At 49.5% G+C, this 26,748-nt stretch overlaps 1 protein-coding gene across 5 annotated transcripts in view; it reads right to left on the bottom strand.

The window, feature by feature from the left end:
• CCAR2 (cell cycle and apoptosis regulator 2) overlaps positions 1 to 26,748 on the bottom strand; it is a 566,602-nt gene that overhangs the window by 138,016 nt on the left and 401,838 nt on the right. The window lies entirely within an intron of this gene.

Here is a 26,748-nt window from a genome sequence, read left to right as displayed (position 1 = left end):
TATCAGTGGGTGCCGCTTTACATTTTTTATTTATTCTCCGTGTTAACACCCTGGCCTTCACTGGTGCTTTAAAAATGTCATCGGCAAGTTTTCGCATACCAGGTAACATTGGCAAACATTGATATTGTTTGTGAGTTAAGGATATTGTTTGTGAGTTGAGGAAAGTGTGTTAAATAGAAAAAAAAATGAAAATCCTCTTCTAATGGCTTAGAGTGCATCTGTACACTTATAGGCGTTTGCTCTGGAAATGACCTGATTATAGGCTATGGTATCCTCAGGTGAAGACGGTCTTGTGTGATACAAATCAGTATCATTTGGTCAGAGTCATGCATGTTCCATGGATCCATGTTATAATGAAAATGTCACTTACCCAGTGTACATCTGTTCGTGGCATCAGTCGCAGTAGATTCGCATGTTTTGCAATAGCTCGCCATCTGGTGTTGGGCCGGAGTGTTACAAGTTGTTTTTCTTCGAAGAAGTCTTTCGAGTCACGGGACCGAGTGACTCCTCCTTTTGTCTCCATTGCGCATGGGCGTCGACTCCATCTTCGATTGTTTTTCCCCGCAGAGGGTGAGGTAGGAGTTGAATTGTAGTAATAGTGCCCATGCAATGGAGTGACTAAGTATGCACCTATTTAAGGTTGAGATGATACATATATAAATAGTTGAAGGTAACTTCCAAACTGCTACAGGCTCCCGGGGAGGCGGGTGGGCACATGCGAATCTACTGCGACTGATGCCACGAACAGATGTACACTGGGTAAGTGACATTTTCAGTTCGATGGCATCTGTCGCTGTAGATACGCATGTTTTGCATAGACTAGTAAGCAGTTATCTCCCCAAAAGCGGTGGATCAGCCTGTAGGAGTGGAAGTAGTCTTGTAAGGAAATGCCTCCTTGGCATGGTTGCCCCCTGACTTTTTGCCTTTGCTGATGCTATGTTTACAATTGAAAGTGTGCTGAGGCCTGCTAACCAGGCCCCAGCACCAGTGTTCTTTCCCTAACCTGTACTTTTGTATCCACAATTGGCAGACCCTGGCATCCAGATAAGTCCCTTGTAACTGGTACTTCTAGTACCAAGGGCCCTGATGCCAAGGAAGGTCTCTAAGGGCTGCAGCATGTCTTATGCCACCCTGGAGACCTCTCACTCAGCACAGACACACTGCTTGCCAACTTGTGTGTGCTGGTGAGGACAAAATGAGTGAGTCGACATGGCACTCCCCTCAGGGTGCCATGCCAACCTCACACTGCCTATGCAGTATAGATAAGTCACCCCTCTAGCAGGCCTTACAGCCCTAAGGCAGGGTGCACTATACCATAGGTGAGGGCACCAGTGCATGAGCACTGTGCCCCTACAGTGTCTAAGCAAAACCTTAGACATTGTAAGTGCAGGGTAGCCATAAGAGTATATGGTCTGGGAGTCTGTCAATCACGAACTCCACAGCACCATAATGGCTACACTGAAAACTGGGTCAGAGATTCTCCTGACATGTTGAAAATCCCTAAAGGGATTGTAACTAAATATGAAGATGGTGATGACATCACCAAATGGTTCACAGCTTTTGAGAGGGCTTGTGTAACCAGAAAAGTGAACAGATCTCACTGGGGTGCTCTCCTTTGGGAAATGTTCACAGGAAAGTGTAGGGATAGACTCCTCACACTCTCTGGAAAAGATGCAGAATCTTATGACCTCATGAAGGGTACCCTGATTGAGGGCTTTGGATTCTCCACTGAGGAGTATAGGATTAGATTCAGGGGGGCTCAAAAATCCTCGAGCCAGACCTGGGTAGACTTTGTAGACTACTCAGTAAAAACACTAGATGGTTGGATTCAAGGCAGTGGTGTAAGTAATTATGATGGGCTGTACAATTTATTTGAGAAAGAACACCTGTTAAGTAATTGTTTCAATGATAAACTGCATCAGCATCTGGTAGACCTAGGACCAATTTCTCCCCAAGAATTGGGAAAGAAGGCAGACCATTGGGTCAAGACTAGGGTGTCCAAAACTTCCACAGGGGGTGACCAAAAGAAAGGGGTCACAAAACCTCCCCAGGGGAAAGGTGGTGAGACAGCCAAAAATAAAAATAGTAAAGAGTCTTCTACAGGCCCCCAAAAACCTGCACAGGAGGGTGGGCCCAGAGCCTCTTCACAAAACAATCCTGGGTACAAGGGTAAAAACTTTGATCCCAAAAAGGCCTGGTGTCGAAACTGTAGTCAGTCTGGACACCAAACTGGAGACAAGGCCTGTCCCAAGAAAAGTTCCACTCCAAACTCCAATCCAGGTAACACTGGAATGGCTAGTCTCCAAGTGGGATCAACAGTGTGCCCAGAGCAAATCAGGGTCCACACTGAAGCTACTCTAGTCTCTGAGGGTGGGGTGGATTTAGCCACACTAGCTGCCTGGCCGCCTAACATGCAAAAATACAGGCAGCAGCTCTTTATTAATGGGACAAGTGTAGAGGGCCTGAGGGATACAGGTGCCAGTGTCACCATGGTGACAGAGAAACTGTTTTCCCCTGGCCAATACCTGACTGGAAAAACTTATACAGTCACCAACGCTGACAATCAGACTAAAGCACATCCCATGGCAATGGTAACTTTAGAATGGGGAGGGGTCAATGGCCTGAAACAGGTGGTGGTCTCCTCAAACATCCCAGTAGACTGTCTGCTTGGAAATGACCTGGAGTCCTCAGCATGGGCTGAGGTAGAACTAAAAACCCATGCAGCCATGCTGGGTATCCCTGAACTGGTGTGTGTAAAAACAAGAGCACAATGCAAGGCACAGGGTGAAAAAGTAGAGCTGGAGTCTGGAAAAATGGCCCAGCCTACCAAGAGAAAAGGAAAGTCAGTTGGGAAACCAATTGCAACACAGTCAGAAAAAGAGAACCTCTCTTCTCAGGAAGAAGTTCTGCCCTCTGAGGGAACTGAGCCTTTGGAGCTTGAACCTTATCAGGTTGAGCTCTTAGGCCCAGGGGGACCCTCAAGGGAGGAGCTGTGTAAGGGACACGAAACCTGTCCCTCTCTTGAAGGCCTTAGGCAGCAAGCTGCTGAAGAGTCCAAGGGCAAGAAAAATGGAACACATAGGGTCTATTGGGAAGATGGACTCCTGTACACTGAGGCCAGAGACCCCAAACCTGGTGCCACTAGGAGAGTGGTAGTGCCTCAGTCGTTCAGAAAGTTTATTCTGACCTTAGCCCATGATATTCCCCTTGCTGGGCATTTGGGACAAACCAAGACGTGGGAGAGGTTAGTCAACCACTTCTACTGGCCCAATATGTCCCAGAAGGTTAAGGAGTTTTGCCTCTCCTGCCCCACCTGTCAATCCAGTGGTAAGACAGGTGGGCACCCAAAGGCCCCCTTCATTCCACTTCCAGTGGTGGGGGTCCCCTTTGAAAGAGTGGGTGTGGACATAGTTGGTCCACTAGAACCTCCCACAGCCTCAGGAAATATGTACATCCTAGTAGTAGTGGATCATGCTACTAGGTATCCTGAAGCTATTCCCCTTAGGTCGACTACTGCCCCTGCAGTAGCCAAGGCCCTCATTGGTATCTTTACCAGAGTGGGTTTCCCTAAGGAGGTGGTGTCTGACAGAGGTACCAACTTCATGTCAGCATACCTAAAACACATGTGGAATGAGTGTGGAGTGACTTACAAATTCACTTCACCATACCATCCACAAACTAATGGCTTAGTAGAGAGATTCAACAAGACATTAAAAGGCATGATCATGGGGCTCCCAGAAAAACTCAAAAGGAGATGGGATGTCCTCTTTCCATGTCTGCTTTTTGCTTACAGAGAGGTGCCACAGAAGGGAGTAGGATTCTCACCCTTTGAACTTCTGTTTGGTCACCCTGTAAGGGGACCACTTGCTCTTGTTAAAGAAGGCTGGGAGAGACCTCTTCATGAGCCTAAACAAGACATAGTGGACTATGTACTTGGCCTTCGCTCTAGAATGGCAGAGTACATGGAAAAGGCAACCAAAAACCTTGAGGCCAGCCAACAGCTCCAGAAGTTTTGGTATGACCAAAAGGCTGCAATGGTTGAGTTCCAACCAGGGCAGAAAGTCTGGGTTCTGGAGCCTGTGGCTCCCAGGGCACTTCAGGACAAATGGAGTGGCCCTTACCCAGTGCTAGAAAGGAAGAGTCAGGTCACCTACCTGGTGGACCTGGGCACAAGCAGGAGCCCCAAGAGGGTGATCCATGTGAACCGCCTTAAGCTCTTCCATGACAGGGCTGATGTAAATCTGTTGATGGTAACAGATGAGGATCAGGAGGCAGAGAGTGAACCTCTCCCTGATCTTCTGTCATCAGACCCAAAAGATGGCTCAGTAGATGGAGTGATCTACTCAGACACCCTCTCTGGCCAACAGCAAGCTGACTGTAGGAGAGTCCTACAACAGTTTCCTGAACTGTTCTCCCTAACCCCTGGTCAGACACACCTGTGTACCCATGATGTGGACACATGAGACAGCATGCCTGTCAAAAACAAAATTTTTAGACAGTCTGACCATGTTAAGGAAAGCATCAAGGTGGAAGTCCACAAGATGCTGGAATTGGGAGTAATTGAGCGCTCTGACAGCCCCTGGGCTAGCCCAGTGGTCTTAGTCCCAAAACCTCACACCAAAGATGGAAAGAAAGAGATGAGGTTTTGTGTGGACTACAGAGGGCTCAACTCTGTCACCAAGACAGATGCTCATCCAATTCCTAGAGCTGATGAGCTCATAGACAAATTAGGTGCTGCCAAATTCTTAAGTACCTTTGACTTGACAGCAGGGTACTGGCAAATAAAAATGGCACCTGGAGCAAAAGAGAAAACAGCATTCTCCACACCTGATGGGCATTATCAGTTTACTGTTATGCCCTTTGGTTTAAAGAATGCCCCTGCCACCTTCCAAAGGTTGGTGAATCAAGTCTTTGCTGGTTTGGAGTCCTTTAGCACAGCTTATCTTGATGATATTGCTGTCTTTAGCTCCACCTGGCAGGATCACCTGGTCCACCTGAAGAAGGTTTTGAAGGCTCTGCAATCTGCAGGCCTCTCTATCAAGGCATCCAAATGCCAGATAGGGCAGGGAACTGTGGTTTACTTGGGCCACCTTGTAGGTGGAGGCCAAGTTCAGCCACTCCAACCCAAGATCCAGACTATTCTGGACTGGGTAGCTCCAAAAACCCAGACTCAAGTCAGGGCATTCCTTGGCTTGACTGGGTATTACAGGAGGTTTGTGAAGGGATATGGATCCATTGTGACAGCCCTCACTGAACTCACCTCCAAGAAAATGCCCAAGAAAGTGAACTGGACTGTGGAATGCCAACAGGCCTTTGACACCCTGAAACAAGCAATGTGCTCAGCACCAGTTCTAAAAGCTCCAGATTATTCTAAGCAGTTCATTGTGCAGACAGATGCCTCTGAACATGGGATAGGGGCAGTTTTGTCCCAAACAAATGATGATGGCCTTGACCAGCCTGTTGCTTTCATTAGCAGGAGGTTACTCCCCAGGGAGCAGCGTTGGAGTGCCATTGAGAGGGAGGCCTTTGCTGTGGTTTGGTCCCTGAAGAAGCTGAGACCATACCTCTTTGGGACTCACTTCCTAGTTCAAACTGACCACAGACCTCTCAAATGGCTGATGCAAATGAAAGGTGAAAACCCTAAACTGTTGAGGTGGTCCATCTCCCTACAGGGAATGGACTTTATAGTGGAACACAGACCTGGGACTGCCCATGCCAATGCAGATTGCCTTTCCAGGTTCTTCCACTTAGAAAATGAAGACTCTCTCGGGAAAGGTTAGTCTCATCCTCTTTCGTTTGGGGGGGGGGGGGGGGTTGTGTAAGGAAATGCCTCCTTGGCATGGTTGCCCCCTGACTTTTTGCCTTTGCTGATGCTATGTTTACAATTGAAAGTGTGCTGAGGCCTGCTAACCAGGCCCCAGCACCAGTGTTCTTTCCCTAACCTGTACTTTTGTATCCACAATTGGCAGACCCTGGCATCCAGATAAGTCCCTTGTAACTGGTACTTCTAGTACCAAGGGCCCTGATGCCAAGGAAGGTCTCTAAGGGCTGCAGCATGTCTTATGCCACCCTGGAGACCTCTCACTCAGCACAGACACACTGCTAGCCAGCTTGTGTGTGCTAGTGAGAACAAAATGAGTAAGTCGACATGGCACTCCCCTCAGGGTGCCATGCCAGCCTCTCACTGCCTATGCAAGTATAGGTCAGTCACCCCTCTAGCAGGCCTTACAGCCCTAAGGCAGGGTGCACTATACCATAGGTGAGGGTACCAGTGCATGAGCATGGTACTCCTACAGTGTCTAAACAAAACCTTAGACATTGTAAGTGCAGGGTAGCCATAAGAGTATATGGTCTGGGAGTTTGTCAAACACGAACTCCACAGCACCATAATGGCTACACTAAAAACTGGGAAGTTTGGTATCAAACTTCTCAGCACAATAAATGCACACTGATGCCAGTGTACATTTTATTGCAAAATACACCCCAGAGGGCACCTTAGAGGTGCCCCCTGAAACTTAACCGACTGTCTGTGTAGGCTGACTAGTTCCAGCAGCCTGCCACACTAGAGACATGTTGCTGGCCCCATGGGGAGAGTGCCTTTGTCACTCTGAGGCCAGTAACAAAGCCTGCACTGGGTGGAGATGCTAACACCTCCCCCAGGCAGGAGCTGTAACACCTGGCGGTGAGCCTCAAAGGCTCACCCCTTTGTCACAGCCCAGCAGGGCACTCCAGCTTAGTGGAGTTGCCCGCCCCCTCCGGCCACGGCCCACACTTTTGGCGGCAAGGCTGGAGGGAACAAAGAAAGCAACAAGGAGGAGTCACTGGCCAGTCAGGACAGCCCCTAAGGTGTCCTGAGCTGAGGTGACTAACTTTTAGAAATCCTCCATCTTGCAGATGGAGGATTCCCCCAATAGGGTTAGGATTGTGACCCCCTCCCCTTGGGAGGAGGCACAAAGAGGGTGTACCCACCCTCAGGGCTAGTAGCCATTGGCTACTAACCCCCCAGACCTAAACACGCCCTTAAATTTAGTATTTAAGGGCTACCCTGAACCCTAGAAAATCAGATTCCTGCAACAACAACAAGAAGGACTGCCCAGCTGAAAAACCCCTGCAGAGGAAGACCAGAAGACAACAACTGCCTTGGCTCCAGAAACTCACCGGCCTGTCTCCTGCCTTCCAAAGAACTCTGCTCCAGTGACGCCTTCCAAAGGGACCAGCGACCTCTGACTCCTCTGAGGACTGCCCTGCTTCGACGACGACAAGAAACTCCCGAGGACAGCGGACCTGCTCCAAAAAGACTGCAACTTTGTTTCAAGAAGCAGCTTTAAAGAACCCTGCAACTCCCCGCAAGAAGCGTGAGACTTGCAACACTGCACCCGGCGACCCCGACTCGGCTGGTGGAGAACCAACACCTCAGGGAGGACCCCCGGACTACTCTACGACTGTGAGTACCAAAACCTGTCCCCCCTGAGCCCCCACAGCGCCGCCTGCAGAGGGAATCCCGAGGCTTCCCCTGACCGCGACTCTCTGAAACCTAAGTCCCGACGCCTGGAAAAGACCCTGCACCCGCAGCCCCCAGGACCTGAAGGACCGGACTTTCACTGCAGAAGTGACCCCCAGGAGTCCCTCTCCCTTGCCCAAGTGGAGGTTTCCCCGAGGAAGCCCCCCCTTGCCTGCCTGCAGCGCTGAAGAGATCCCTTGATCTCTCATTGACTTACATTGCGAACCCGACGCTTGTTCTATCACTGCACCCGGCCGCCCCCCGCGCCGCTGAGGGTGAAATTTCTGTGTGGGCTTGTGTCCCCCCCGGTGCCCTACAAAACCCCCCTGGTCTGCCCTACGAAGACGCGGGTACTTACCTGCAAACAGACCGGAACCGGGGCACCCCCTTCTCTCCATTATAGCCTATGCGTTTTGGGCACCACTTTGAACTCTGCACCTGACCGGCCCTGAGCTGCTGGTGTGGTGACTTTGGGGTTGCTCTGAACCCCCAACGGTGGGCTACCTTGGACCAAGAACTAAGCCCTGTAAGTGTCTTACTTACCTGGTTAACCTAACAAATACTTACCTCCCCTAGGAACTGAGAAAATTGCACTAAGTGTCCACTTTTAAAACAGCTATTTGTGAATAACTTGAAAAGTATACATGCAATTTTTATGTTTTGAAGTTCCTAAAGTACTTACCTGCAATACCTTTCGAATGAGATATTACATGTAGAATTTGAACCTGTGGTTCTTAAAATAAACTAAGAAAATATATTTTTCTATATAAAAACCTATTGGCTGGATTTGTCTCTGAGTGTGTGTACCTCATTTATTGTCTATGTGTATGTACAACAAATGCTTAACACTACTCCTTGGATAAGCCTACTGCTCGACCACACTACCACAAAATAGAGCATTAGTATTATCTCTTTTTACCACTATTTTACCTCTAAGGGGAACCCTTGGACTCTGTGCATGCTATTCCTTACTTTGAAATAGCACATACAGAGCCAACTTCCTACAGTATGGAAGTCATAAAACAAGCCAGAAGGCCATCCACCAGGCACTGCTATGCAAGTAAATGGAAGAGGTTTGTTTGCTACTGCCATATTAATCAAATACAACCATTACACACAACTCCAGAACCAGATCTAGAAGGTGACCCTGTGCTTGTGACCATTGTGATGCTAGGCACTGTTGTAAGGGCCTCATGTGCAGTCTTGCGTTTGGGACAATGGCTATGCATGAAGACATCATGCCTAGGAGTTGTAATATCATCTTTGCTTGTATTCTTTGTGTTGGATACATGCGTTGTATGATGGTGTTGAAATTTTGAATTCTTTGTGGACTTGGAGTGGCTACTCCTCTTGATGTGTCTATTATGGCTCCCAGGTATTGTTGTACCTTGCGCGGCAGAATTTTGGATTTTGTGAAATTGACGGTGAACCCTAGTTTGAAGAGGGTTTGTATGATATGATTTGTGTGATTTGAGCACTCTTAACGAATGGGCCTTGATTAGCCAGTCGTCTAGATATGGGAACACATGTATTTGCTGCCTTCTTATGTGTGCAGCGACTACCGCTAGACATTTGGTAAAGACTCTTGGTGCGGTTGTTAATCCGAAAGGCAGTACCTTGAATTGGTAATGTATTGTAGGAAGTTGGCTCTGTATGTGCTATTTCAAAGTAAGGAATAGCATGCACAGAGTCCAAGGGTTCCCCTTAGAGGTAAGATAGTGGCAAAAAGAGATAATACTAATGCTCTATTTTGTGGTAGTGTGGTCGAGCAGTAGGCTTATCCAAGGAGTAGTGTTAAGCATTTGTTGTACATACACATAGACAATAAATGAGGTACACACACTCAGAGACAAATCCAGCCAATAGGTTTTTGTATAGAAAAATATCTTTTCTTAGTTTATTTTAAGAACCACAGGTTCAAATTCTACATGTAATATCTTGTTCGAAAGGTATTGCAGGTAAGTACTTTAGGAACTTCAAATCATCAAAATTGCATGTATACTTTTCAAGTTATTCACAAATAGCTGTTTTAAAAGTGGACACAGTGCAATTTTCACAGTTCCTAGGGGAGGTAAGTATTTGTTAGGTTAACCAGGTAAGTAAGACACTTACAGGGCTCAGTTCTTGGTCCAAGGTAGCCCACCGTTGGGGGTTCAGAGCAACCCCAAAGTCACCACACCAGCAGCTCAGGGCCGGTCAGGTGCAGAGTTCAAAGTGGTGCCCAAAACACATAGGCTAGAATGGAGAGAAGGGGGTGCCCCGGTTCCGGTCTGCTTGCAGGTAAGTACCCGCGTCTTCGGAGGGCAGACCAGGGGGGTTTTGTAGGGCACCGGGGGGGGGGACACAAGCCCACACAGAAATTTCACCCTCAGCGGCGCGGGGGCGGCCGGGTGCAGTGTAGAAACAAGCGTCGGGTTCGCAATGTTAGTCTATGAGAGATCTCGGGATCTCTTCAGCGCTGCAGGCAGGCAAGGGGGGGATTCCTCGGGGAAACCTCCACTTGGGCAAGGGAGAGGGACTCCTGGGGGTCACTTCTCCAGTGAAAGTCCGGTCCTTCAGGTCCTGGGGGCTGCGGGTGCAGGATGTAGGAAGTTGTCTCTGTATGTGCTATTTCAAAGTAAGGAATAGCATGCACAGAGTCCAAGGGTTCCCCTTAGAGGTAAAATAGTGGTAAAAATAGATAATACTAATGCTCTATTTTGTGGTAGTGTGGTCGAGCAGTAGGCTTATCCAAGGAGTAGTGTTAAGCATTTGTTGTACATACACATAGACAATAAATGAGGTACACACACTCAGAGACAAATCCAGCCAATAGGTTTTGTTATAGAAAAATATCTTTTCTTAGTTTATTTTAAGAACCACAGGTTCAAATTCTACATGTAATATCTCATTCGAAAGGTATTGCAGGTAAGTACTTTAGGAACTTCAGATCATCAAAATTGCATGTATACTTTTCAAGTTATTCACAAATAGCTGTTTTAAAAGTGGACACTTAGTGCAATTTTCACAGTTCCTAGGGGAGGTAAGTTTTGATTAGTTTTACCAGGTAAGTAAGACACTTACAGGGTTCAGTTCTTGGTCCAAGGTAGCCCACCGTTGGGGGTTCAGAGCAACCCCAAAGTCACCACACCAGCAGCTCGGGGCCGGTCAGGTGCAGAGTTCAAAGTGGTGCCCAAAACACATAGGCTAGAATGGAGAGAAGGGGGTGCCCCGGTTCCGGTCTGCTTGCAGGTAAGTACCCGCGTCTTCGGAGGGCAGACCAGGGGGGTTTTGTAGGGCACCGGGGGGGACACGAGTCCACACAGAAATTTCACCCTCAGCGGCGCGGGGGCGGCCGGGTGCAGTGTAGAAACAAGCGTCGGGTTCGCAATGTTAGTCTATGAGAGATCTCGGGATCTCTTCAGCGCGGCAGGCAGGAAAGGGGGGGGGTTCCTCGGGGAAACCTCCACTTGGGCAAGGGAGAGGGACTCCTGGGGGTCACTTCTCCAGTGAAAGTCCGGTCCTTCAGGTCCTGGGGGCTGCGGGTGCAGGATGTAGGAAGTTGTCTCTGTATGTGCTATTTCAAAGTAAGGAATAGCATGCACAGAGTCCAAGGGTTCCCCTTAGAGGTAAAATAGTGGTAAAAATAGATAATACTAATGCTCTATTTTGTGGTAGTGTGGTCGAGCAGTAGGCTTATCCAAGGAGTAGTGTTAAGCATTTGTTGTACATACACATAGACAATAAATGAGGTACACACACTCAGAGACAAATCCAGCCAATAGGTTTTGTTATAGAAAAATATCTTTTCTTAGTTTATTTTAAGAACCACAGGTTCAAATTCTACATGTAATATCTCATTCGAAAGGTATTGCAGGTAAGTACTTTAGGAACTTCAGATCATCAAAATTGCATGTATACTTTTCAAGTTATTCACAAATAGCTGTTTTAAAAGTGGACACTTAGTGCAATTTTCACAGTTCCTAGGGGAGGTAAGTTTTGATTAGTTTTACCAGGTAAGTAAGACACTTACAGGGTTCAGTTCTTGGTCCAAGGTAGCCCACCGTTGGGGGTTCAGAGCAACCCCAAAGTCACCACACCAGCAGCTCGGGGCCGGTCAGGTGCAGAGTTCAAAGTGGTGCCCAAAACACATAGGCTAGAATGGAGAGAAGGGGGTGCCCCGGTTCCGGTCTGCTTGCAGGTAAGTACCCGCGTCTTCGGAGGGCAGACCAGGGGGGTTTTGTAGGGCACCGGGGGGGACACGAGTCCACACAGAAATTTCACCCTCAGCGGCGCGGGGGCGGCCGGGTGCAGTGTAGAAACAAGCGTCGGGTTCGCAATGTTAGTCTATGAGAGATCTCGGGATCTCTTCAGCGCGGCAGGCAGGAAAGGGGGGGGGTTCCTCGGGGAAACCTCCACTTGGGCAAGGGAGAGGGACTCCTGGGGGTCACTTCTCCAGTGAAAGTCCGGTCCTTCAGGTCCTGGGGGCTGCGGGTGCAGGGTCTCTCCCAGGCGTCGGGACTTTAGGTTCAAAGAGTCGCGGTCAGGGGAAGCCTCGGGATTCCCTCTGCAGGCGGCGCTGTGGGGGCTCAGGGGGGACAGGTTTTGGTACTCACAGTATCAGAGTAGTCCTGGGGTCCCTCCTGAGGTGTCGGGTCTCCACCAGCCGAGTCGGGGTCGCCGGGTGCAGTGTTGCAAGTCTCACGCTTCTTGCGGGGAGCTTGCAGGGTTCTTTAAAGCTGCTGGAAACAAAGTTGCAGCTTTTCTTGGAGCAGGTCCGCTGTCCTCGGGAGTTTCTTGTCTTTTCGAAGCAGGGGCAGTCCTCAGAGGATGTCGAGGTCGCTGGTCCCTTCGGAAGGCGTCGCTGGAGCAGGATCTTTGGAAGGCAGGAGACAGGCCGGTGAGTTTCTGGAGCCAAGGCAGTTGTCGTCTTCTGGTCTTCCGCTGCAGGGGTTTTCAGCTGGGCAGTCCTTCTTCTTGTTGCAGGAATCTAATTTTCTAGGGTTCAGGGTAGCCCTTAAATACTAAATTTAAGGGCGTGTTTAGGTCTGGGGGGTTAGTAGCCAATGGCTACTAGCCCTGAGGGTGGGTACACCCTCTTTGTGCCTCCTCCCAAGGGGAGGGGGTCACAATCCTAACCCTATTGGGGGAATCCTCCATCTGCAAGATGGAGGATTTCTAAAAGTTAGAGTCACCTCAGCTCAGGACACCTTAGGGGCTGTCCTGACTGGCCAGTGACTCCTCCTTGTTATTCTCATTATTTTCTCCGGCCTTGCCGCCAAAAGTGGGGCCTGGCCGGAGGGGGCGGGCAACTCCACTAGCTGGAGTGTCCTGCTGGGTTGGCACAAAGGAGGTGAGCCTTTGAGGCTCACCGCCAGGTGTGACAATTCCTGCCTGGGAGAGGTGTTAGCATCTCCACCCAGTGCAGGCTTTGTTACTGGCCTCAGAGTGACAAAGGCACTCTCCCCATGGGGCCAGCAACATGTCTCGGTTTGTGGCAGGCTGCTAGAACTAGTCAGCCTACACAGATAGTCGGTTAAGTTTCAGGGGGCACCTCTAAGGTGCCCTCTGTGGTGTATTTTACAATAAAATGTACACTGGCATCAGTGTGCATTTATTGTGCTGAGAAGTTTGATACCAAACTTCCCAGTTTTCAGTGTAGCCATTATGGTGCTGTGGAGTTCGTGTTTGACAGACTCCCAGACCATATACTCTTATGGCTACCCTGCACTTACAATGTCTAAGGTTTTGTTTAGACACTGTAGGGGTACCATGCTCATGCACTGGTACCCTCACCTATGGTATAGTGCACCCTGCCTTAGGGCTGTAAGGCCTGCTAGAGGGGTGTCTTACCTATACTGCATAGGCAGTGAGAGGCTGGCATGGCACCCTGAGGGGAGTGCCATGTCGACTTACTCGTTTTGTCCTCACTAGCACACACAAGCTGGCAAGCAGTGTGTCTGTGCTGAGTGAGAGGTCTCTAGGGTGGCATAAGACATGCTGCATCCCTTAGAGACCTTCCTTGGCATCAGGGCCCTTGGTACTAGAAGTACCAGTTACAAGGGACTTATCTGGATGCCAGGGTCTGCCAATTGTGGATACAAAAGTACAGGTTAGGGAAAGAACACTGGTGCTGGGGCCTGGTTAGCAGGCCTCAGCACACTTTCAATTGTAAACATAGCATCAGCAAAGGCAAAAAGTCAGGGGGCAACCATGCCAAGGAGGCATTTCCTTACACAACCCCCCCCCAAACGAAAGAGGATGAGACTAACCTTTCCCAAGAGAGTCTTCATTTTCTAAGTGGAAGAACCTGGAAAGGCCATCTGCATTGGCATGGGCAGTCCCAGGTCTGTGTTCCACTATAAAGTCCATTCCCTGTAGGGAGATGGACCACCTCAACAGTTTAGGATTTTCACCTTTCATTTGCATCAGCCATTTGAGAGGTCTGTGGTCGGTTTGAACTAGGAAGTGAGTCCCAAAGAGGTATGGTCTCAGCTTCTTCAGGGACCAAACCACAGCAAAGGCCTCCCTCTCAATGGCACTCCAACGCTGCTCCCTGGGGAGTAACCTCCTGCTAATGAAAGCAACAGGCTGGTCAAGGCCATCATCATTTGTTTGGGACAAAACTGCCCCTATCCCATGTTCAGAGGCATCAGTCTGCACAATGAACTGCTTAGAATAATCTGGAGCTTTGAGAACTGGTGCTGAGCACATTGCCTGTTTCAGGGTGTCAAAGGCCTGTTGGCAGTCCACAGTCCAGTTCACTTTCTTGGGCATTTTCTTGGAGGTGAGCTCAGTGAGGGCTGTCACAATGGATCCATATCCCTTCACAAACCTCCTGTAGTACCCAGTCAAGCCAAGGAATGCCCTGACTTGAGTCTGGGTTTTTGGAGCTACCCAGTCCAGAATAGTCTGGATCTTGGGTTGGAGTGGCTGAACTTGGCCTCCACCTACAAGGTGTCCCAAGTAAACCACAGTTCCCTGCCCTATCTGGCATTTGGATGCTTTGATAGAGAGGCCTGCAGATTGCAGAGCCTTCAAAACCTTCCTCAGGTGGACCAGGTGATCCTGCCAGGTGGAGCTAAAGACAGCAATATCATCAAGATAAGCTGTGCTAAAGGACTCCAAGCCAGCAAGGACTTGATTCACCAACCTTTGGAAGGTGGCAGGGGCATTCTTTAAACCAAAGGGCATAACAGTAAACTGATAATGCCCATCAGGTGTGGAGAATGCTGTCTTTTCTTTTGCTCCAGGTGCCATTTTTATTTGCCAGTACCCTGCTGTCAAGTCAAAGGTACTTAGAAATTTGGCAGCACCTAATTTATCAATGAGCTCATCAGCTCTTGGAATTGGATGAGCATCTGTCTTGGTGACAGAATTGAGCCCTCTGTAGTCCACACAAAACCTCATCTCTTTCTTTCCATCTGTGGTGTGAGGTTTGGGGACTAAGACCACTGGGCTAGCCCAGGGGCTGTCAGAGCGCTCAATGACTCCCAATTCCAGCATCTTGTGGACTTCCACCTTGATGCTTTCCTTAACATGGTCAGACTGTCTAAAGATTTTGTTCTTGACAGGCATGCTGTCTCCTGTGTCCACATCATGGGTACACAGGTGTGTCTGACCAGGGGTTAAGGAGAAGAGTTCAGGAAACTGTTGTAGGACTCTCCTACAATCAGCTTGCTGTTGGCCAGAGAGGGTGTCTGAGTAGATCACTCCATCTACTGTACCATCTTTTGGGTCTGATGACAGAAGATCAGGGAGAGGTTCACTCTCTGCCTCCTGATCCTCATCTGTTACCATCAACAGATTGACATCAGCCCTGTCGTGGAAGAGCTTAAGGCGGTTTACATGGATCACCCTTTTGGGGCTCCTGCTCGTGCCCAGGTCCACCAAGTAGGTGACCTGACTCTTCCTCTCTAGTACTGGGTAAGGGCCACTCCATTTGTCCTGGAGTGCCCTGGGAGCCACAGGCTCCAGAACCCAGACTTTCTGCCCTGGTTGGAACTCAACCAGTGCAGCCTTTTGGTCATACCAAAACTTCTGGAGCTGTTGGCTGGCCTCAAGGTTTTTGGTTGCCTTTTCCATGTACTCTGCCATTCTAGAGCGAAGGCCAAGTACATAGTCCACTATGTCCTGTTTAGGCTCATGGAGAGGTCTCTCCCAGCCTTCTTTAACAAGGGCAAGTGGTCCCCTTACAGGATGACCAAACAGAAGTTCAAAGGGTGAGAACCCTACTCCCTTCTGTGGTACCTCCCTGTAAGCGAAAAGCAGACATGGCAGGAGGACATCCCATCTCCTTTTGAGTTTTTCTGGGAGCCCCATGATCATGCCTTTTAATGTCTTGTTGAATCTCTCAACTAAGCCATTAGTTTGTGGATGGTATGGTGTAGTGAATTTATAAGTCACTCCACACTCATTCCACATGTGCTTTAGGTATGCTGACATGAAGTTGGTACCTCTGTCAGACACCACCTCCTTAGGGAAACCCACTCTGGTAAAGATACCAATGAGGGCCTTGGCTACTGCAGGGGCAGTAGTCGACCTAAGGGGAATAGCTTCAGGATACCTGGTAGCATGATCCACTACTACCAGGATATACATATTTCCTGAGGCTGTGGGAGGTTCCAGTGGACCAACTATGTCCACACCCACTCTTTCAAAGGGCACCCCCACCACTGGAAGTGGAATGAGGGGGGCCTTTGGATGCCCACCTGTCTTACCACTGGCTTGACAGGTGGGGCAGGAGAGGCAAAACTCCTTAACCATGTTGGACATATTGGGCCAGTAGAAGTGGTTGACTAACCTCTCCCACGTCTTGGTTTGTCCCAAATGTCCAGCAAGGGGAATGTCATGGGCCAATGTTAGGATGAACTCTCTGAACAGCTGAGGCACTACCACTCTCCTAGTGGCACCAGGTTTGGGGTCTCTGGCCTCAGTGTACAGGAGCCCATCTTCCCAATAGACCCTATGGGTTCCATTTTTCTTGCCTTTGGACTCTTCAGCAGCTTGCTGCCTAAGGCCTTCAAGAGAGGGACAGGTTTCTTGTCCCTTACACAGCTCTTCCCTTGAGGGTCACCCTGGGCCTAAGAGCTCAACCGGATAAGGTTCAAGCTCCAAAGGCTCAGTTCCCTCAGAGGGCAGAACTTCTTCCTGAGAAGAGAGGTTCCCTTTCTTTTGCTGTGTTGCAGTTGGTTTCCCAACTGACTTTCCTGTTCTCTTGGTAGGCTGGGCCATTTTTCCAGACTCCAGCTCTACTTTTTCACCCTGTGCCTTGCATTGTGCTCTTGTTTTCACACACACCAGTTCAGGGATACCCAGCATTGCTGCATGGGTTTTTAGCTCTACCTCAGCCCATGCTGAGGACTCCAGGTCATTTCCAAGCAGACAGTCCACTGGGATATTTGAGGAGACCACCACCTGTTTCAGGCCATTGACCCCTCCCCATTCTAAAGTAACCATTGCCATGGGATGTACTTTTCTCTGATTGTCAGCGTTGGTGACTGTGTAAGTTTTTCCAGTCAGGTATTGGCCAGGGGAAACCAGTTTCTCTGTCACCATGGTGACACTGGCACCTGTATCCCTCAGGCCCTCTATTCTAGTCCCATTAATTAAGAGTTGCTGTCTGTATTTTTGCATGTTAGGCGGCCAGACAGCTAGTGTGGCTAAATCCACCCCACCCTCAGAAACTAGAGTAGCTTCAGTGTGGACCCTGATTTGCTCTGGGCACACTGTTGATCCCACTTGGAGACTAGCCATACCAGTGTTACCTGGATGGGAGTTTGGAGTGGAACCTTTCTTGGGACAGGCCTTGTCTCCAGTTTGGTGTCCATGCTGTTTACAGCTATGACACCAGGCCTTTTTGGGATCAAAGTTTTTACCCTTGTACCCATTGTTTTGTGAAGAGGCTCTGGGCCCACCCTCCTGTGCAGGTTTTTGGGGGCCTGTAGAAGACTCTTTACTATTTTTAGTTTTGGTTGTCTCATCACCCTTCTGCTGGGGAGTCTTTGTGACCCCTTTCTTTTGGTCACCCCCTGTTGAAGTCTTGGACACCCTTGTCTTGACCCAATGGTCCGCCTTCTTTCCCAATTCTTGGGGAGAAATTGGTCCTAGGTCTACCAGATGCTGATGCAGTTTATCATTGAAACAATTACTTAACAGGTGTTCTTTCACAAATAAATTGTACAGCCCATCATAATTACTTACACCACTGCCTTGAATCCAACCATCTAGTGTTTTCACTGAGTAGTCAACAAAGTCAACCCAGGTCTGGCTCGAGGATTTTTGAGCCCCCCTGAACCTAATCCTGTACTCCTCAGTGGAGAATCCAAAGCCCTCAATCAGGGTACCCTTCATGAGGTCATAAGATTCTGCATCTTGTCCAGAGAGTGTAAGGAGTCTATCCCTACACTTTCCTGTGAACATTTCCCAAAGGAGAGCACCCCAGTGAGATCTGTTCACTTTTCTGGTTACACAAGCCCTCTCAAAAGCTGTGAACCATTTGGTGATGTCATCACCATCTTCATATTTAGTTACAATCCCTTTGGGGATTTTCAACATGTCAGGAGAATCTCTGACCCTATTTATGTTGCTGCCACCATTGATGGGTCCTAGGCCCATCTCTTGTCTTTCCCTCTCTATGGCTAGGATCTGTCTTTCCAAAGCCAATCTTTTGGCCATCCTGGCTAACTGGATGTCCTCTTCACTGGAGTTATCCTCAGTGATTTCAGAGTTGTTGGTCCCTCCTGTGAGGGAACCAGCATCTCTGACTATTATTTGTGGAGTCAGGGCTTGAGAAGCCCTGCTCTCCCTAAGTAGGAGTGGAGGGGGGGAATTTCCCTCCAAGTCACTATCTTCATCCTCTGAGTTGCCATCCTCAGAGGGGTTGGCCTTTTCAAACTCTGCCAAAAGCTCCTGGAGCTGTACTTTGGTAGGTTTGGGGCCCATTGCTATTTTCTTTAGTTTACAGAGTGACCTTAGCTCTCTCATCTGTAGATGGAGGTAAGGTGTGGTGTCGAGTTCCACCACATTCACATCTGTGCTAGACATTATGCTTCTAAAAGTTGGAATACTTTTTAAGAAACTAAAACTGGTTCTAGAATCTAATTCAAACTTTTACAAACTTTTAAACTCTAAAAGAAATGCTAAACAGGATCTAACACAAGGCCCTAGCAGGTCTTTTAAGAATTTAGAAAACTTTTCAAATTGCAAAAATCAATTTCTAATGACAATTTTGGAATTTGTCGTGTGATCAGGTATTGGCTGAGTAGTCCAGCAAATGCAAAGTCTTGTATCCCACCGCTGATCCACCAATGTAGGAAGTTGTCTCTGTATGTGCTATTTCAAAGTAAGGAATAGCATGCACAGAGTCCAAGGGTTCCCCTTAGAGGTAAAATAGTGGTAAAAATAGATAATACTAATGCTCTATTTTGTGGTAGTGTGGTCGAGCAGTAGGCTTATCCAAGGAGTAGTGTTAAGCATTTGTTGTACATACACATAGACAATAAATGAGGTACACACACTCAGAGACAAATCCAGCCAATAGGTTTTGTTATAGAAAAATATCTTTTCTTAGTTTATTTTAAGAACCACAGGTTCAAATTCTACATGTAATATCTCATTCGAAAGGTATTGCAGGTAAGTACTTTAGGAACTTCAGATCATCAAAATTGCATGTATACTTTTCAAGTTATTCACAAATAGCTGTTTTAAAAGTGGACACTTAGTGCAATTTTCACAGTTCCTAGGGGAGGTAAGTTTTGATTAGTTTTACCAGGTAAGTAAGACACTTACAGGGTTCAGTTCTTGGTCCAAGGTAGCCCACCGTTGGGGGTTCAGAGCAACCCCAAAGTCACCACACCAGCAGCTCGGGGCCGGTCAGGTGCAGAGTTCAAAGTGGTGCCCAAAACACATAGGCTAGAATGGAGAGAAGGGGGTGCCCCGGTTCCGGTCTGCTTGCAGGTAAGTACCCGCGTCTTCGGAGGGCAGACCAGGGGGGTTTTGTAGGGCACCGGGGGGGACACGAGTCCACACAGAAATTTCACCCTCAGCGGCGCGGGGGCGGCCGGGTGCAGTGTAGAAACAAGCGTCGGGTTCGCAATGTTAGTCTATGAGAGATCTCGGGATCTCTTCAGCGCGGCAGGCAGGAAAGGGGGGGGTTCCTCGGGGAAACCTCCACTTGGGCAAGGGAGAGGGACTCCTGGGGGTCACTTCTCCAGTGAAAGTCCGGTCCTTCAGGTCCTGGGGGCTGCGGGTGCAGGGTCTCTCCCAGGCGTCGGGACTTTAGGTTCAAAGAGTCGCGGTCAGGGGAAGCCTCGGGATTCCCTCTGCAGGCGGCGCTGTGGGGGCTCAGGGGGGACAGGTTTTGGTACTCACAGTATCAGAGTAGTCCTGGGGTCCCTCCTGAGGTGTCGGGTCTCCACCAGCCGAGTCGGGGTCGCCGGGTGCAGTGTTGCAAGTCTCACGCTTCTTGCGGGGAGCTTGCAGGGTTCTTTAAAGCTGCTGGAAACAAAGTTGCAGCTTTTCTTGGAGCAGGTCCGCTGTCCTCGGGAGTTTCTTGTCTTTTCGAAGCAGGGGCAGTCCTCAGAGGATGTCGAGGTCGCTGGTCCCTTCGGAAGGCGTCGCTGGAGCAGGATCTTTGGAAGGCAGGAGACAGGCCGGTGAGTTTCTGGAGCCAAGGCAGTTGTCGTCTTCTGGTCTTCCGCTGCAGGGGTTTTCAGCTGGGCAGTCCTTCTTCTTGTTGCAGGAATCTAATTTTCTAGGGTTCAGGGTAGCCCTTAAATACTAAATTTAAGGGCGTGTTTAGGTCTGGGGGGTTAGTAGCCAATGGCTACTAGCCCTGAGGGTGGGTACACCCTCTTTGTGCCTCCTCCCAAGGGGAGGGGGTCACAATCCTAACCCTATTGGGGGAATCCTCCATCTGCAAGATGGAGGATTTCTAAAAGTTAGAGTCACCTCAGCTCAGGACACCTTAGGGGCTGTCCTGACTGGCCAGTGACTCCTCCTTGTTATTCTCATTATTTTCTCCGGCCTTGCCGCCAAAAGTGGGGCCTGGCCGGAGGGGGCGGGCAACTCCACTAGCTGGAGTGTCCTGCTGGGTTGGCACAAAGGAGGTGAGCCTTTGAGGCTCACCGCCAGGTGTGACAATTCCTGCCTGGGAGAGGTGTTAGCATCTCCACCCAGTGCAGGCTTTGTTACTGGCCTCAGAGTGACAAAGGCACTCTCCCCATGGGGCCAGCAACATGTCTCGGTTTGTGGCAGGCTGCTAGAACTAGTCAGCCTACACAGATAGTCGGTTAAGTTTCAGGGGGCACCTCTAAGGTGCCCTCTGTGGTGTATTTTACAATAAAATGTACACTGGCATCAGTGTGCATTTATTGTGCTGAGAAGTTTGATACCAAACTTCCCAGTTTTCAGTGTAGCCATTATGGTGCTGTGGAGTTCGTGTTTGACAGACTCCCAGACCATATACTCTTATGGCTACCCTGCACTTACAATGTCTAAGGTTTTGTTTAGACACTGTAGGGTTACCATGCTCATGCACTGGTACCCTCACCTATGGTATAGTGCACCCTGCCTTAGGGCTGTAAGGCCTGCTAGAGGGGTGTCTTACCTATACTGCATAGGCAGTGAGAGGCTGGCATGGCACCCTGAGGGGAGTGCCATGTCGACTTACTCATTTTGTTCTCACCAGCACACACAGGCTTGTAAGCAGTGTGTCTGTGCTGAGTGAGAGGTCTCTAGGGTGGCATAAGACATGCTGCATCCCTTAGAGACCTTCCTTGGCATCAGGGCCCTTGGTACTAGAAGTACCAGTTACAAGGGACTTATCTGGATGCCAGGGTCTGCCAATTGTGGATACAAAAGTACAGGTTAGGGAAAGAACACTGGTGCTGGGGCCTGGTTAGCAGGCCTCAGCACACTTTCAATTGTAAACATAGCATCAGCAAAGGCAAAAAGTCAGGGGGCAACCATGCCAAGGAGGCATTTCCTTACAGTCTCTCCCAGGCGTCGGGACTTTAGGTTCAAAGAGTCGCGGTCAGGGGAAGCCTCGGGATTCCCTCTGCAGGCGGCGCTGTGGGGGCTCAGGGGGGACAGGTTTTGGTACTCACAGTATCAGAGTAGTCCTGGGGTCCCTCCTGAGGTGTTGGATCGCCACCAGCCGAGTCGGGGTCGCCGGGTGCAGTGTTGCAAGTCTCACGCTTCTTGCGGGGAGCTTGCAGGGTTCTTTAAAGTTGCTGGAAACAAAGTTGCAGCTTTTCTTGGAGCAGGTCCGCTGTCCTCGGGAGTTTCTTGTCTTTTCGAAGCAGGGGCAGTCCCCCGAGGATGTCGAGGTCGCTGGTCCCTTTGGAAGGCGTCGCTGGAGCAGGATCTTTGGAAGGCAGGAGACAGGCCGGTGAGTTTCTGGAGCCAAGGCAGTTGTCGTCTTCTGGTCTTCCGCTGCAGGGGTTTTCAGCTGGGCAGTCCTTCTTGTAGTTGCAGGAATCTAATTTTCTAGGGTTCAGGGTAGCCCTTAAATACTAAATTTAAGGGCGTGTTTAGGTCTGGGGGGTTAGTAGCCAATGGCTACTAGCCCTGAGGGTGGGTACACCCTCTTTGTGCCTCCTCCCAAGGGGAGGGGGTCACAATCCTAACCCTATTGGGGGAATCCTCCATCTGCAAGATGGAGGATTTCTAAAAGTTAGAGTCACTTCAGCTCAGGACACCTTAGGGGCTGTCCTGACTGGCCAGTGACTCCTCCTTGTTGCTTTCTTTGTTCCCTCCAGCCTTGCCGCCAAAAGTGGGGGCCGTGGCCGGAGGGGGCGGGCAACTCCACTAAGCTGGAGTGCCCTGCTGGGCTGTGACAAAGGGGTGAGCCTTTGAGGCTCACCGCCAGGTGTCACAGCTCCTGCCTGGGGGAGGTGTTAGCATCTCCACCCAGTGCAGGTTTTGTTACTGGCCTCAGAGTGACAAAGGCACTCTCCCCATGGGGCCAGCAACATGTCTCTAGTGTGGCAGGCTGCTGGAACCAGTCAGCCTACACAGATAGTTGGTTAAGTTTCAGGGGGCACCTATAAGGTGCCCTCTGTGGTGTATTTTACAACAAAATGTACACTGGCATCAGTGTGCATTTATTGTGCTGAGAAGTTTGATACCAAACTTCCCAGTTTTCAGTGTAGCCATTATGGTGCTGTGGAGTTCGTGTTTGACAGACTCCCAGACCATATACTCTTATGGCTACCCTGCACTTACAATGTCTAAGGTTTTGTTTAGACACTGTAGGGGCACCATGCTCATGCACTGGTACCCTCACCTATGGTATAGTGCACCCTGCCTTAGGGCTGTAAGGCCTGCTAGAGGGGTGTCTTACCTATACTGCATAGGCAGTGAGAGGCTGGCATGGCACCCTGAGGGGAGTGCCATGTCGACTTACTCATTTTGTTCTCACCAGCACACACAGGCTTGTAAGCAGTGTGTCTGTGCTGAGTGAGGGGTCTCTAGGGTGGCATAAGACATGCTGCAGCCCTTAGAGACCTTCCTTGGCATCAGGGCCCTTGGTACTAGAAGTACCAGTTACAAGGGACTTATCTGAATGCCAGGGTGTGCCAATTGTGGATACAATGGTACATTTTAGGTGAAGGAACACTGGTGCTGGGGCCTGGTTAGCAGGGTCCCAGCACTCTTCTCAGTCAAATCAGCATCAGTATCAGGCAAAAAGTGGGGGGTAACTGCAACAGGGAGCCATTTCTTTACATGTATTCCCTTGAATACAAACCTTGGGTATTTCCTGTGCGATGGGTGTATTGGTATATGGAAATAAGCATCCTTGAGGTCTAAAGTTGCCATGTAGTCGTGTAGTTTTAGCAATGGCAATACTTCTTGTAGTGTGACCATGTGAAAGTGGTCTGATTTGATGAAAGTGTTCACTACTCTGAGGTCTAGGATTGGTCTCAGCGTTTTGTCCTTCTTTGGTATCAGAAAGTACAGTGAGTAAACTCCTGTGTTTATTTGTGTGTTTGGCACTAATTCGATTGCATTCTTTTGCAATAGTGCCTGCACTTCTATCTCCAGGAGATTGGAATGGTGTGTTGTCAAATTTTGTGCTTTTGGTGGTATGTTTGGAGGGAATTGTAGAAATTCTATGCAATAACCATGTTGGATAATTGCTAGAACCCAAGTGTCTGTAGTGATTTCCTCCCATGCTTTGTAATAATGACTTATTCTTCCCCCCACTGGTGTTGTGTGGAGGGGGTAAGTGACATGTGAGTTACTGTTTAGTAGTAGGGGTTTTGGGGCTCTGAAATCTTCTTCTATTCCTAGGGAATTGCCCTCCTCTATATTGTCCCCGAAAACCTCCTCTATACTGTCCCTGGTAACTGGACGGTGTTGCTTGTGAGGTGCTGGCTTGTGTGCTCTGACCCCGAAACCCCCCTCGAAAGGGTGTTTTACGGAATGTGCTGTAATTCCCTCTGCTCTGCGGGGAGTAGAGTGCGCCCATGGCTTTGGCAGTGTCCGTATCTTTTTTGAGTTTCTCAATCGCTGTGTCCACTTCTGGACCGAACAGTTCTTTTTCGTTAAAAGGCATATTGAGAACTGCTTGTTGAATCTCTGGTTTAAATCCAGACGTTCGGAGCCATGCATGCCTTCTGATAGTTACAGATGTATTAATTGTCCGTGCAGCTGTATCTGCAGCGTCCATGGAGGAGCGGATCTGGTTGTTGGAAATGGTCTGTCCCTCCTCAACCACTTGTTTTGCCCTATTTTGTAAGTCCTTGGGCAGATGTTCAATGAGATGTTGCATCTCGTCCCAGTGGGCTCTGTCATAGCGCGCAAGTAGTGCCTGGGAGTTCGCGATGCGCCACTGGTTTGCAGCTTGTGCTGCGACTCTCTTACCAGCTGCATCGAACTTGCGGCTTTCTTTATCTGGGGGTGGTGCCTCTCCAGATGTGTGGGAGTTGGCCCTTTTCCTAGCTGCTCCTACAACGACAGAGTCTGGTGGCAGCTGTGTAGTGATGAAAACCGGGTCTGTAGGAGGCGCCTTATACTTTTTTTCCACCCTTGGTGTGATTGCCCTACTTTTGACCGGCTCCTTAAAGATTTCTTTTGCGTGCCGGAGCATACCAGGGAGCATAGGCAGGCTTTGGTATGAGCTGTGGGTGGAGGAGAGTGTGTTGAATAAAAAATCATCCTCGACCTGTTCTGAGTGGAGGCTTACGTTGTGAAATTGTGCTGCTCTAGCCACCACTTGAGAATACGCGGTGCTGTCCTCTGGTGGAGATGGCTTCGTAGGGTATGCCTCCGGACTGTTATCCGACACTGGGGAGTCGTATAGGTCCCATGCGTCTTGATCTTGGTCACCCTGGCTTATGGTGGTGTGAGCTGGGGAGTGTGATGGAGTTTGTGCTGGTGAGACGTTAATCACGGGCGGAGGAGAGGGTGGTGGGGTAACTCTTTTCACCACTTTTGGTTGTGGTGTCTGTTCAGTTTGGAACTCCAACCTTCTCTTTCTTCTAATGGGGGGAAGGGTGCTTATTTTTCCTGTCCCCTGCTGTATGAAAATACGCTTTTGCGTATGGTCCACATCAGTTGATTGTAGCTCTTCCTCAAACCTATGCTTTTGCATTTGGGAGGTTAGCGAGTGCTCTTCTGTATAAGAGCCTGAAGCTGGGTCGCTTGCAGTTTGTTTCGGCACCGAAACCCTGTCTGCGTGTTTTTTCGGCTCCGAGGTGACTTTTTTCCTTTTCGGGGCCGAAACCTCTCGGCGTCGATCTTCTTCGGTGCCGCTGTCTCGGCGTCGAGCCGTGTCCACACCGGCATCTCGGTGTCGAGGCTTGTCTCCAGCACTTTCTCGGTCCCGAGAAGGCTGCGTGCCGGTGTCTCGACCGGAGTCGGACGATCTCGGCACTGTTTGGGCCTTTTTCGGTGCCGACGGTCGGTCACCGAATTTATGGGTGGAGCCATGGCCTGATGGCAGTGGCGTCCCCTGGGCCTTGTAAATCTTCCTCTGTGTGGTTTTCGACGTCTTACTCACGGTTTGTGTATCGTCGAATCCTTCGGAGTCTGAGTCTTGGATCGAGAAGGTACCTTCCTCTTCTTGTTCCTCGAACTCTCGGTGGGCTGTCGGCGTGGACGCCATCTGAAGTCTTCTGGCTCGACGGTCTCGGAGTGTTTTTCGGGACCGGAACGCACGAGAGGCCTCACAGGTGTCTTCACTGTGCTCAGGTGACAGGCACAGGTTACAGACCAAGTGTTGGTCTGTATAGGGGTATTTATTGTGGCATTTGGGGCAGAAACGGAACGGGATCCGTTCCATCGGCGTTCTTCAGCACGCGGTCGGGCCGACCAGGCCCCGACGGGGGATCGAAAAACTACCCCGAAGGGCACCGGAGCTCTTCGATCTTCGATGCGGTGTTGAATCTAACTACGCCGATCCCAAACGCAACAATACCGACGAAAATCTTCCGAAATTAGCTATCTTTCCGTTCTGAAACTCGGAGCGACAGGAACACGTCCGAACCCGATGGCGAAAAAAAAACAATCGAAGATGGAGTCGACGCCCATGCGCAATGGAGACAAAAGGAGGAGTCACTCGGTCCCGTGACTCGAAAGACTTCTTTGAAGAAAAACAACTTGTAACACTCCGGCCCAACACCAGATGGCGAGCTATTGCAAAACATGCGTATCTACAGCGACAGATGCCATCGAACATACTATTACCCATATAGTCCCCATGTGAAGAAGCATAAGGATTGCATGGGTGCAGTTGGTGGTGGTGGAGAATAAGGTGTTGGAGAAGAGGCAAGTTAAAGAAAATGTGTTGGAGAAAGCTTAACAGTCTGGCTTTTCTTTATATTTATTTATTTTCGCAGGTGAAGGCCCAGCATCCAAACTCTCCTGGAATGCTAATTTCCTCTTTGTGATTGAGGAGGAGAGGCAATAATCTTTCCAGTCGCTTTCTGGATTTGAATCCTCCTTTATTTTTGGTCCATGACCTCAAGAATGGGTCTAATGACGGTTTCATCTCCATCGTGTTCTGAAGATGAAACAGTTTGCTGCCTCCTAATGAATGCTCCGAAAGCTTGGTGGCAGCATGCTTCATGCGGGCTGAAAAAGGGGTCTGATCAGTAGGGGGAAAGTGTTCTTGGCTTCGAAGATGGGCTTCAATGTTTCAACTCCGAAGAGGAGCGAAGATGTTTTGGCTCTGATGTGGTATGAAGCTGACTCGGTTCCGAAGTGGAAGACTCCATCTTTCGACTCGACGCTGAAACAGGCATGACAGTCTGTTGGTAGGA

This window comes from Pleurodeles waltl, chromosome 11, assembly GCF_031143425.1.
Source record: "Pleurodeles waltl isolate 20211129_DDA chromosome 11, aPleWal1.hap1.20221129, whole genome shotgun sequence".
Lineage (NCBI taxonomy): Eukaryota > Metazoa > Chordata > Amphibia > Caudata > Salamandridae > Pleurodeles > Pleurodeles waltl.
The sequence above is the reverse complement of the archived record's forward strand: the minus strand, read 5'-3'. Positions and strand labels throughout refer to the sequence as shown.